At 44.1% G+C, this 13,672-nt stretch overlaps 1 long non-coding RNA gene across 2 annotated transcripts in view; it reads left to right on the top strand.

The window, feature by feature from the left end:
- Positions 1 to 9,022: 9,022 nt before the first annotated feature.
- The window catches only part of LOC127907978 (uncharacterized), a 58,189-nt gene continuing 53,539 nt past the window's right edge, over positions 9,023 to 13,672 (top strand). For both annotated transcript variants that reach the window (XR_008065789.1, XR_008065788.1), the window contains exons 1-2: positions 9,023 to 9,155; positions 11,710 to 11,878. This is a non-coding gene — a long non-coding RNA (uncharacterized LOC127907978). The remainder of the gene's footprint in view (positions 9,156 to 11,709; positions 11,879 to 13,672) is intronic.

Below are 13,672 nucleotides of genomic sequence, written 5' to 3'. Positions count from 1 at the left end.
TATTTCTTTCGGAGACTCGTATTCAGAAATATTGAACCTTTTTACAGCGAATCCAACTCCCAAGAAACCTTGCCTTTCAACCCGAGCGAAATAAAGAAAGAACCTATTGAAACATACTGTCAGAATTCCAATATTTTTCAAAGTGCACGTTCAAATTTCGAACAGACCGCAAAGTGGGCTCGAATCAAATGTTTACCTCAAATCACCGAACTTGGTATTCCTGAATGATTCCTGATAGCCTGTTTGGATCCTCCCGCACCCAGTGAAGTTCCAGGCGTCTCCAGACTGTCTCTCCTGACATGTGGAGAAGCTGATAGTGTCTGACAGGTCCACTGCTGGTTCTGTTTAAAAGAACCATGAACACAGAAAGGCCCTGGGGGGGGTTAGAACCCAGAACCCTGCCACTTCTCATCAGAGAGAGACCCGGACCCAAAGGTCACTCTGACTGACGAAAGCATTCAGGACAGTTAGGTGATGGCTGGTCTGGTCCACACTACACTGTACTAGCTTGGACAGGGTTACTGTTGTATTGGTCTGGCGTTGGCCTCCATTTTATAATCACCTGAGACTGTTATCATTTCCAGGCCCTCGCATGCAGTCATCCTCCACCCGGAGACCCAATGTCATAACAACGTCTCAGTAATGTACCCAATGATTAGGGCTTTCTTTGGGACCCCGTAACCATGGCCTCCAACAGATGGGCTGCACCTACTCGACTATGCAGATTTATGCCGCGCAGAATATTTACAGATATTCTCATTACATGGCCATTATGGTATATGGTCGTCCATATTTAATGGGCAGTAATTGAGGCAAAAGCTGTCATGCATTGAGCTTGATGGAGAGCGTTATTCTTGTCATGTTTTCTCTAGAAGGATACGACCAGAGAGGGACAGCTGAGCGCTCGCTGAACACAATTGACCTCTTACATGATTTTCAATTACAGGCGGGAGGAGAGAACCGGAGAGGGGTCCCTGTAGTGCGTCTGTCTCTGTCTCTTTCTCTCTGACCCAACATCTGCCCGTCCAACGTGGCACGGCAGCTCACGGGGTTGCCTGCCCTGCCTGGGATGGGCAGGTGTGTGCCGGGGAGGGCCCCTCTGTCATTAAGCCACCAGCTGTGCCGTCACGTCTGGCAAGCGAACCGCTCTGTGTCATCTATGACCCTGTCTCAGCCCCCTCGGGGTGAGCGTGGGGCGGAGACCTTGACAGGGCAACCGGGGGTAAAGCCGCGTACAGAATATCTATGAAGGACGGACGTGGTGCCGTGGCGGTGCGGTGTCGTCCCACTTCACTCCTGGCCAGGCACCACCTCAGCGGCTCAGCTCACTCTCCCCCTCTCCTGCCAGAGACCTGGACGGGCTCTCTCATCGCCATGTCAGTCAATAAAAGAATAACAGAACACGACTCACCTCCCGCTGTGTCTATTCAAAGGAGAGGTGAATGCAGGCGGAAAGACGGCTCCTGCAAAAAGGACAATATTGAGAGCAATGATACAGTTACTGTCCCTCATTGAAAGAACTGACATTGAAAACTCACATTATATCATTATATTACATGATCAATTATATAAATATCAGTTAAAGAAAGTTCAAGTGTGAACTAAAAATATGAATACATTAAACCATTTCATATAGAGAGGCATACACTGAAATACACAGCAATGCAAAGAATCTATATATTTTCTAGATAGGTCTACAGTCTTCGGTCAGTGCTATCTGGGATCCTTGGGACGTCCCTACCCTAAACCCTAACCGTAGCCCCTACCCTAATCCTAACCATAACCCTTACGTAACCCTAATTTTAAAGCTAACCTTAACCATTTTAAATGTATACTTCAATGGGGTAAGGACGTACCAAGGATCCCGGATATTTTCTCTCCATTGTGGCAAATTAGTCTTGATTAGCGCCACCTAAGCTGCCAGTGACTGACAGCGGCACTGCTAATGCTGGTGATGCACTGGCACAGTGCAGAAGTTACCAGAAACAGCTTGTGGCAAGTAATGTCGAATTCCAGCCTCCTGTGGTGGAGTTAAGGTAACAGTGAACCATATACTGTTGGTCGGTTGTTGTTTTTAGCCGCCGTTACTTAACATGTAACAAAGTAGCATCACATTGAAGCTTGCTAGCTAGCCAGCCAATACCTACTACCGCTATTCTACTTGCTCAGTCAATTAGCTAGCTATCCACGCTAGCTTGAAAACATATTATTTTAACTAACGGGAGAGGTCATCATCTGTAGTTTGACTGGTCAGCCAGATACATGTAGCCTAGCTAGATAGTCCAAACATGTTATACATACTCAATGAAACTTTTGATAAGAGTCTTACAATGTATTATAAAATGTTAGAAATGATGGCTTAGCCATAAGTAGAATAATAGATTGCACATTGAATTTGCTCTGACCTGCTCCAACCAGAGGAAATGTCATGAACTAAACATTGCATGCATGAACCATATGATTCAGGAAGAAGGCTTGACTTGATTTTTCCCAGCATTGTTCATGTGTAGCCTTCTCTTCCACATCATCCTGTCCTGGCCCACTCCAAACCTCTAGCCACTTCATATGATAGGTCATCCTTTTGTGAATCAACACCATATTTCATGTAGTTTGCCTTGCACTGTACAAATGTGCTGCTAACCAGAGAGGTGTTCAGTCAGTCTCTTCTGAACAGACTAGTATGACATGACCCAGGGTGCACTACACTACAACACACTACCACATTACGTGTCCTGGATCCACACACATACCCTCTTTAATTCAACCCCTCTGTTCTCTCCAGACCTGCCATGGTGAACTGACAGTAAGAGAGGAGCTGAAAGAAACCAGCCAGCACTACTCTGCCCTGGGTGAGAGGTTTGATTTGGGCTGGGGGAATTGGTGGCCCAGCAGGTCTGCCTGGTCTGCTTGCCTGCCTGCGTATCCATCGATGGAAGTGTCTCTCACCTCTGGCCAGCTAGCGGTTCCTCCTGCCTCCTCCTTTTCGACCTACCGACCGTCAGTCCGCTGAATGGTAATTCCCCCTGATAACCTTGTGGGAGCTGGGAAGGCGGTGTAGGGAGAGAAGGGGGAGAGGAGGAAGAGCGAGAAAGGCTCCTGCTCCGTTGCTCTGAGCTTGGTGAGGTGATCGGTGTGGGACAGGAGCCAGGCCAATCTAGCCATCAAGTGGGCCGTCAGCCGCCCAGCCAACGGGAGACACACTGCTAATGCACGGCATCGGTCACCAAGCTGCTGAAACAGCCATGGGTTGTAATTATATCTCAGAGCAGTGGCCAGGACAGGGGGCACAGAGGGCAGGGAGCGAAGAGTGGAGAGGCCTCTGGACAGGGGTATTGGACTGAAGGAGAGTCAGTGATTTTGCCTCTTTGCTGCCATTTTGGTCAATACAATCGCAAGAGCCTAAAAATGAAATGCCCCACCAATATCTCAGTCTGTTTTTTAAACAAAATAAAGGTAAAATAATACAAAACACAAGATCAGTATTCCAGGTTTAAACAGTGTATTTCTTTTCACTATTTATGGAGGTTAATATTTCAAACATGAAAAGACACGCATTTGTCAGTGAGTAACAAGAATGCAAAGAACATCTGGAGACGTTGAAACAAACAGCATGTCTGGAGTCCAGCGACTGAATTAGCCTTCTCTCTAATATCACTAGAAACAAATCTGGTGAGTTGGTTGTTGATTCATGAATATGGAATGGAAATCATTACATTTCATGGTCATTACAAAAGTATGTCAGAAGACGAAGTCCTACAAATAAACAAACTTTGGGCATTTTGTTTTGATGATTGTAACTCATTCCCAGGGCTCTAGGTTCATGCCCACCAGCCGCACACAACATTATTGTTGAACAGGGAAACACTTAAGAGCCATTGTTTTCTTTGTGTTGGAGTTTTTGATGCCTGGCTGGTGAGGAATGTGTCCAGAAAGTAGCTTCCCCCCTTGGTTAAGAGTTTTCTACATCTCTAGTCATTAGGTTAAGAGTTTTCCCCCTTCTGCTACATCTCTAGTCATTAGGTTAAGAGTTTTCCGTAAACTTTAACTGTCAATTCACTATAATAGGAAATTAAAAGAGCTTTGTAATGTAAGAGGTTGTGTTGTTTGAATTATTAATGTCTTACATTGAAAAGTCTCCATTTCATAGAAATGTGATAGAAACAGTCATATTTGTAAAATAACTGTAAATGTATACCGTAATATAAAGTAAAGCATTTTAAAACCTCCAAAATATAACTGAATCACTCCATCAGTCAAATGTGTCATTCTTGCTATAGAAGCGTCCAAAACCGACCTAATGAGTTCCTAGGAAACCTAACTCTTTCCTCCGTGCTGTATTTCAAACGTTAACCCCAAGAGTCCTTTATTGCATCCAAGGTAGTACATGTACTTGATCTTCATTTGACCACACAACAAAGAGTCAAGTATGTGTTGCTGTGTGTTTGGTCAGTCATTCTCCCCGGGCCTCTCCCAGAGTATTGGCTTCCGTGGAGCTTTTGGCGTCAGCGGTGGGATCAGTTATTCCCAGTCTCACCTACAACACGGTGTGTACATTGTTGTCTGGCGGTTATTGGCAGCTCTGCCTTCATCCTCCGACACCGGCGGTCTCCCTGGTGGCCTTTGTCACAGAAGAAAGAGAATGATCAATATCCCAGTTAAACTCGACTTTCAAAGCTGATCGCATACGGCCTCGTTCAGGGGCCCCCTCCGCTTTAACACATTTTCTTTCATTCCACGCGAGTTTTTAAAACATCAAATAATAAATTGGCCGGGGCACAGTAAAATATTTAGATCTATTGACTGTGGTTGAAAAATGGAGAGGGCAAAAACTCTGGTGGTTTGATGTTGATATAGTCTGAGCACTTTAATCCACCCGAGTGATTTCTTTTATCTGCCTGGGCTTCTCCAACAGAGAGAAAAGGGGCCTCAAGAATATTCTCAAACACGCAGCAACTCTTTTTAAACCCCTGCTTTACCTTAGCTGCTGCACATTCTCAAGCCGTCTTCCCGAGGAGAGTGTATTCTTCCGATTCTAAAGGCAGTGGCAATGCAGAAGACAGCAGCAGCGAACACGAGCGAGGTGATGAAAATTACATCACACGGGCAAGGGGGCTACAGAAGTTTGTTGGCCATAGGTATTGACAAAAATATCATTACACTGCCTCTGACATGAAACGTCCCAGAATGGAAAAGAAGACCAGAAAGGAGAAGACACAAGATTGTGAAGAGGTTTGGTGTGAGGTTATCAAAGAGACTCATATCTTTGAATATTGACTGTTTGTTTTTGAAAGAGGATGACACATGGTACAAGCAGAAGATGAAGAGGACTTTTCTCTTTGTGATTACATTGTTGCTCGGCTCAAGGCATGTTTGTTAATAATAAGCCCTTTGAATGGTTCTGCAGTCCAAGACTTACATGTTTGTTTTTAAGGTTAGCTGCGGTATCTCTTCTTTTCTTTTATCTAGTGTGATATGTTTTGAGTTAGTTTGGGCGTCCCCAGTCAAAGTCACATAGAGGTGAAGTGCCCGGGCCTAACCTGTCCCCTCGCGGAGCCACTCTCCCTATCGTAGTGGTAAATTGTGCTGCGTGTGTGTATACTGCTGCATGGATACTTGTGGCTTGGCCGTGTGTGTTTTGGCTGGCGTGACAGCCCGGCCTTGACGTTAAACATCTGTTGGGTGATTCATTCGGCTCAGGATGCGGAGTGACACTGAGACACATCTGCCGTCGCTGGCGCCCCCTCTACTCCCTCCCTCCTCTCCCAACCTGCCCTCATTAGTCCGGATTGCTTCGCCACGCCACGCAAAACCACTTTTCTGATGATGCCGTCATTTTCCCTTCTCTCCCTCCGCGGTTAGTTCACCAAAGTGACATCCTGCCCCCTCCTACCGCCCCAGATGCATAGCCTTGGGGAGATTTAGAGATGGCAAACACAATGAAACTCAAGAACCTGGCAACCAACGCCTGGTCTCTCCCAGAACTAGGTTTATTTAGTCCTTCCCCCCAACGCCTGGTCTCTCCCAGAACTAGGTTTATTTAGTCCTTCCCCCAACGCCTGGTCTCTCCCAGAACTAGGTTTATTTAGTCCTTCCCCCAACGCCTGGTCTCTCCCAGAACTAGGTTTACATTTACATTTACATTTAAGTCATTTAGCAGACCCTTATCCAGACGCCAAATGTGCATTCACCTTATGACATCCAGTGGAACAGCCACTTTACAATAGTGCATCTAAATTTTTATTTAGTCCTTCCTTCCCCCAACGCCTGGTCTCTCCCAGAACTAGGTTTATTTAGTCCTTCCTTCCCCCAACGCCTGGTCTCTCCCAGAACTAGGTTTATTTAGTCCCTCCTTCCCCCAACGCCTGGTCTCTCCCAGAACTAGGTTTATTTAGTCCTTCCTTCCCCCAATGCCTGGTCTCTCCCAGAACTAGGTTTATTTAGTCCTTCCTTCCCCCAACGCCTGGTCTCTCCCAGAACTAGGTTTATTTAGTCCTCCTTCCCCCAACGCCTGGTCTCTCCCAGAACTAGGTTTATTTAGTCCTTCCTTCCCCCAACGCCTGGTCTCTCCCAGAACTAGGTTTATTTAGTCCCTCCTTCCCCCAACGCCTGGTCTCTCCCAGAACTAGGTTTATTTAGTCCTTCCTTCCCCCCAACGCCTGGTCTCTCCCAGAACTAGGTTTATTTAGTCCCTCCTTCCCCCCAACGCCTGGTCTCTCCCAGAACTAGGTTTATTTAGTCCCTCCTTCCCCCCAACGCCTGGTCTCTCCCAGAACTAGGTTTATTTAGTCCTTCCTTCCCCCCACGCCTGGTCTCTCCCAGAACTAGGTTTATTTAGTCCTTCCTTCCCCCAACGCCTGGTCTCTCCCAGAACTAGGTTTATTTAGTCCTTCCTTCCCCCAACGCCTGGTCTCTCCCAGAACTAGGTTTATTTAGTCCTTCCTTCCCCCAACGCCTGGTCTCTCCCAGAACTAGGTTTATTTAGTCCCTCCTTCCCCCCAACGCCTGGTCTCTCCCAGAACTAGGTTTATTTAGTCCCTCCTTCCCCCCAACGCCTGGTCTCTCCCAGAACTAGGTTTATTTAGTCCTTCCTTCCCCCAACGCCTGGTCTCTCCCAGAACTAGGTTTAGAACTAGAACTAGGTTTATTTAGTCCTTCCTTCCCCCAACGCCTGGTCTCTCCCAGAACTAGGTTTATTTAGTCCTTTCCCCCAACGCCTGGTCTCTCCCAGAACTAGGTTTATTTAGTCCTTCCTTCCCCCCAACGCCTGGTCTCTCCCAGAACTAGGTTTATTTAGTCCTTCCTTCCCCCCAACGCCTGGTCTCTCCCAGAACTAGGTTTATTTAGTCCTTCCCCCCCAACGCCTGGTCTCTCCCAGAACTAGGTTTATTTAGTCCTTCCTTCGACCCAACGCCTGGTCTCTCCCAGAACTAGGTTTATTTAGTCCTTCCCCCAACGCCTGGTCTCTCCCAGAACTAGGTTTATTTCGTCCTTCCTCCCAACGCCTGGTCTCTCCCAGAACTAGGTTTATTTAGTCCTTCCTTCCCCCCAACGCCTGGTCTCTCCCAGAACTAGGTTTATTTAGTCCTTCCTTCCCCCAACGCCTGGTCTCTCCCAGAACTAGGTTTATTTAGTCCTTCCTTCCCCCAACGCCTGGTCTCTCCCAGAACTAGGTTTATTTAGTCCTTTCCCCCAACGCCTGGTCTCTCCCAGAACTAGGTTTATTTCGTCCTTCCTCCCAACGCCTGGTCTCTCCCAGAACTAGGTTTATTTAGTCCTTCCTTCCCCCAACGCCTGGTCTCTCCCAGAACTAGGTTTATTTAGTCCTTCCTTCCCCCAAGCCTGGTCTCTCCCAGAACTAGGTTTATTTAGTCCTTCCTTCCCCCAACGCCTGGTCTCTCCCAGAACTAGGTTTATTTAGTCCTTCCTTCCCCCAACGCCTGGTCTCTCCCAGAACTAGGTTTATTTAGTCCTTCCTTCCCCCCCAACGCCTGGTCTCTCCCAGAACTAGGTTTATTTAGTCCTTCCTTCCCCCCCAACGCCTGGTCTCTCCCAGAACTAGGTTTATTTAGTTCCTCCTTCCACCCAACGCCTGGTCTCTCCCATAAGTAGGTTTATTTAGTCCTCCCTTCCCCCCCACGCCTGGTCTCTCCCAGAACTAGGTTTATTTAGTCCTTCCTTCCCCCCAACGCCTGGTCTCTCCCAGAACTAGGTTTATTTAGTCCTTCCCCCTCCAACGCCTGGTCTCTCCCAGAACTAGGTTTATTTAGTCCTTCCTTCCCCCCAACGCCTGGTCTCTCCCAGAACTAGGTTTATTTAGTCCTTCCTTCTCCCCAACACATGCTAAATTGCAGTAATTCAAAATACTTTTTCTGTGAAAAGATGATTTAAGCCCAATTCATACTACACCACGTTTATGTTTGATCTGAAAGACTGTTTGAAAGATTATGTATTGCTTTAGTTGACACACAAGACAGATTAAACACATTTCTGTAGTAAAACATGTGTCATTCAATAAATATTTAGATTTAAGTGTGGTATGGAGCTTTGAAATGGTGACTTTATTTGTTATCTGTTAGTAAATTCTTTATGTAATACTGCATCCCAGTAAAAGCCTACAGATAGGTAGGTAGACTACATCTATTTGGTTTGGAAATAATTTCAACCCCAGTGACAGATGCTCTTGCTCACCACTTTACACGGCCCTGTAATCACTTGAGTGAATACAGCTTGACTGATTAAGGTTTAGAGCATTTGTCCGACTTGTTCTACACCAACCCAGAGTACAGATGTCGGATCATAATTTGATCACCCTGCAATGCGGGACATTTTAAAATGTGTCGTGTATTTGAGGTTTAAAAAGGCTTCTGAAGTTTTTAATTTCCACGTTGAAATTTCAGACTTGATTTTCCCTTACGGAAAATGTATCGACCCCTACAAAATAGCCACGAATTATAATCCACAAAATCATTCAAATTTCCTGTTGCTACAGGTTTCTTTTCCTGCTGTAGCAAACTGGCTCAAATTAAGATCCTACATCTGTAATGTGTGGTGTAGTTCTGTGGCCCACATTGTAACAGTACAGAAGAACATCGGCTTGCTATTTGGTGAGATTTGTCAGTTGGATTTGACAATTGGATTTGAGTTGGAAAGTGCTGGTGAGGACAACACTCAGTATGTGCTGTTGCTGTATTATACGTATCTAAGCATTTTACTGTGTTGGCTACAGCAACGTTTCGGCATAATCGTGTGTATTTCTCCGTTGAAAAGTTGGCATTATTTCCTCTTCGGTCCACTTTTCCTTAATTTGTAAGCTGCCTGTATGTTGTCATTGCATCGGTCATACATTCGGCAGCATTCGCTTTTCTTCTTGGATCCTTGCAGCCATTTTCTGTCAGGATTAAAGGAGAATAAATAGGCCCATGTCAAACCTCTGGCCTCTCTGTACAGCACTGTGTGTCCCCTATCCAGCCCACACTAAGGGAACCTGTCCTCAAGTGTTGGAATGTTGAACTCAACTCATAGTTTGACCAGTATGGTGTATATCAGCACCACTTCAACCCAGCAGCTACAACATCACTAAACAGTCTGACAACCAATATGAACAAATTGCGATCCAAAAAAACAAGACATTGATGACTAACAAACTAGCATGAAGTCGATGATGACATACTTGTAAGTTAGATAGGAAAACACTGCAGCTGCTTGTTGAAGGGAATGATGTCACCATGCATGTCCGGTACAGTCAGACCCGGGGAGGACGCTAGATTCTACAAGCCTTTTGATCCTGTCTCCATGGCGCCCCCAGATGTTCTGCTTGTCGGGGCATTGTGATGTGGAAGCCTGTTTATTTACAGAGGTAATGTCCAGTCATTATATGCACAACTCATCCATCAAACATAGAGGAACGATCAGGGAGATTTCTTTCTTTGCACTTGATGATGAGAGTATACCCACATGTATCCCATGGGTGCATCCACAATGGGACCCTATTCCATATGTAGTGCACTACCTTTGACCTGGGTCCATGCACTATACATGGAATAAGGTACCATTGTCAGAAGCACGTGTTTCATTCAGTGGGGCTTGGGACCCAGGGATCTCAGTTTACCTACAGTGAAGATATATTTCCGCTGTAAATTAGTATAGTAGTCTCCTGCAATTCAAAGTGTTTTACCAGCTATTTATGATAAGCACAGTTGTTGTATCCTAATACATTCTGTACTGTAGGCAACAAAAAAAATATCATTTTTCTCCTGTTGTTCTGCCTTGTCACCAACTGGTGGCAGTATGATACCTGAATCTGGTCAGTATTGCAGCTCAACTCCATGAGTCCTACAGTCTTAGAAGAAGCAGTCTCTTTGATTTGGTGATTGCCGAGTATATACCACAGCAAAGTACAACCTCACCATCAGAATACCTAAATGGGTAAAAATGAAGATCAGAATTAAATGTGAGGATATATTTTTATTCACACATCCGCAATCTCTTTATGTGTCCAGTCTTTATTTAGTGTAGTAATTTACATTCAGAACATCAATCCATGTTTGAATGTTTATTTGTAGGTCTTGGAAGAAGGCTGGAACAGGTATTATGTTCTGCTAGTTTTATAGCACTATACAAAGCCTCATATTTTAATTTATTCTCAATATAAGGCTTGGGTACTACATATGTAGACAGTATGTCACACTGAGGTGCTGCAATGATGTCCAAAGTTGATTTACTGTACACTTGTATTTTTCTGATATTGGTCAACTGTCTTCAGAAATTAGTATTCTTTTCTGGGACTCCAATTGTCAGTTGTGTGCTGCATTTCAACAACCATTTGATTGTTTGTATTTTTGTTAATGTAATATGAAATCACAGGAGAGAGAGTATTTGAGACCAGGGATTTTTGTTTGCCAAGGTAATTTTCAGGAAAAAAAATATTGCTCTCTCAATCGATCGCTTCTTTATCAAGTTGAAATATACTATTTCTAAAGATTCTGAACATTATTTAAAAAACAATTCTCTCTTTGGTGCCAGAATGTACAACCGTACACTTGAGCTTTTGGATCTTTTTAAAATGTTTCTCTTCCAATATTGACAATATCACTCCTCCAACTCGCGGGTGTAAGGGGATGGAAAACCCTTGTAATGCAGATGTGACACTGTTTCCCCTCTAACCATCAGGCTTCTCCAATCCCCTTTGAAAGCAATTAAAAGGTAGCTGAATCCTAAGACCCTAATGGGTTAATTTCTGGGGTTGTTGCCACGGCAGCCGATACAATGAATTCTCTTTGTTTGTTTACTTGGCAACAGAAGCTCAAGGTAGACTTTCTATTGACTCTTGTCAAGTCTCAATATAATAAAACTACTAGCTCTAGTAAAAATAAACCGGTCTAGGGACTGGCCATTGGGCCACTACTATTCAGAATTTCGTAGGATTTATTGTTGCTCGTAGATTGTATTTCCCTCTAAATTTTAAGTAAAGAAAAGGCAGTTTCCCATCTTTGACATTCATCGCTTCCATTCAGAGAATTAGTAGATTTATTTTCTGTTGTGAAAATAAAAATTGAGAAAAAAATCAATTAGTGCTCAATTTATTCATAGATTTCTGGAGTCTGGGCGATCAATGCAAGTCCACTCAGAGGGGCTCGGTGGGACTTGGTTCTTCCCAGTTAATGTGTTTGAAGGGGAATTACCATTGATGTTGTTTTGCCTTCCTTGCAGGTCAAAGAGCGCGTCGAGCTGTCACGCCCCAGCGCCACCAGGAGGGGCTCTCCTCGCCCACCTGGCCTAGCTCGCCTAGCTGGCCGTTACCCACAAGGCACCTGGACAGGAGAGGGACCCGCAGGCAGGAGGGCCAGAGGGGGAAGAGTGAAGGAGTGTCAGCTTGACTGTAAGTCATTATCCACACACACCACCCACCCACGGACACTCAGGGATTCACTGTGCTGGGGCTAATTGTGAATCCCATCATCCATTGCAATACGGTACATTGATTTATCTCACTAAACACACAAAGAAACAAATACACCTGACTCTGTGGTAGCTTACTGGTATTTCAGTGGGGACTAATGTGTTTGTGTACGCTATCATAAATGACATGTATAGTGTGTACACAGTACTGAACACTGAATAGGCAACTCGAGTAGCAGTAGGTAACTCCCTGTCTGATTGGTGGGGAAAAGGAATCGCAATTCATTCAACACAAGCAATTGAGACTTCTCCAGTCCTCCATTATGAGAGGTAGTTATAGGCTTCTTCATCATCAGGTCCACAGTGACTTAATGATATGTTGTTGTGCTTTTGCTGTATGACCCTCTTCCTTTGAGCAGCAACAGTACTTTTTCTTCAGGAAAAAGCGCATTAACGCACTCGCTATCGATTTCAAACAGTTCCTGCACACAGGCCATAGTCCAGGTCAATTAGAGATATTTGGACATTTGCAAATAATTTTTTCCCCTTCAGATCCTGAGGCTCTTAAAATGCACTTTTGCCCCTCACAGCACTGGGAAGATTCTCTGTGGAGCCTGACATCTTGATCCGCAACAGAGACTAAATGATAACCGTTTCCTTGTAAATACTCTACCCTGCGGGGGAAGAGTTTAAATAGACCAACTAGTTTTCTCTCTCTCTGTCTCTCTCTCTCTCATTTATCTACAGTACTTGCTGAACATCCATATTATTGTCTTTACTGTACATTAACAACATACTGTATGCACTTTGACCTCGTCTTCTCCATCACACATTTTTACTGTAGATGGGGTAGAGATCAAAACCACACAAACACAATGCATAGTGTTGTTACTGTACATTACAAACATTTTTACTGTAGATGGGGTAGAGATCAAAACCACACAAACACAATGCATAGTGTTATTTCTGTACATTACAAACATTTTTACTGTAGATGGGGTAGTGATCCAAACCACACAAACACAATGCATAGTGTTATTTCTGTACATTACAAACATTTTACTGTAGATGGGGTAGAGATCAAAACCACACAAACACAATGCATAGTGTTGTTACTGTACATTACAAACATTTTTACTGTAGATGGGGTAGAGATCAAAACCACACAAACATAATGCATAGTGTTGTTACTGTACATTACAAACATTTTTACTGTAGATGGGGTAGAGATCAAAACCACACAAACACAATGCATAGTGTTGTTACTGTACATTACAAACATTTTTACTGTAGATGGGGTAGAGATCAAAACCACACAAACATAATGCATAGTGTTACTGTACATTACAAACATTTTTACTGTAGATGGGGTAGAGATCAAAACCACACAAACACAATGCATAGTGTTGTTACTGTACATTACAAACATTTTTACTGTAGATGGGGTAGAGATCAAAACCACACAAACATAATGCATAGTGTTGTTACTGTACATTACAAACATTTTTACTGTAGATGGGGTAGAGATCAAAACCACACAAACACAATGCATAGTGTTATTTCTGTACATTACAAACAGGATAAGCATTCAGTAAAATGTGCAGTGGTCTCAATATAATGCAACCAATTCATAGCTGAATGGTGAATTAGTTGCAGTACTAGTAGTTTAGGGTGTTTCTACATTTAAAAAGGTAATATAATTCCATCATTATTCTTAACTGTTATCACCCTTTGTGTTTTCTTTCTTTAAAGATAATATTCTTTAAAGGCTCCT

This window comes from Oncorhynchus keta, chromosome 16 (assembly GCF_023373465.1).
Source record: "Oncorhynchus keta strain PuntledgeMale-10-30-2019 chromosome 16, Oket_V2, whole genome shotgun sequence".
NCBI classification, from domain to species: Eukaryota; Metazoa; Chordata; class Actinopteri; order Salmoniformes; family Salmonidae; genus Oncorhynchus; species Oncorhynchus keta.
This window is presented reverse-complemented; position numbering and strand designations above follow the sequence as displayed.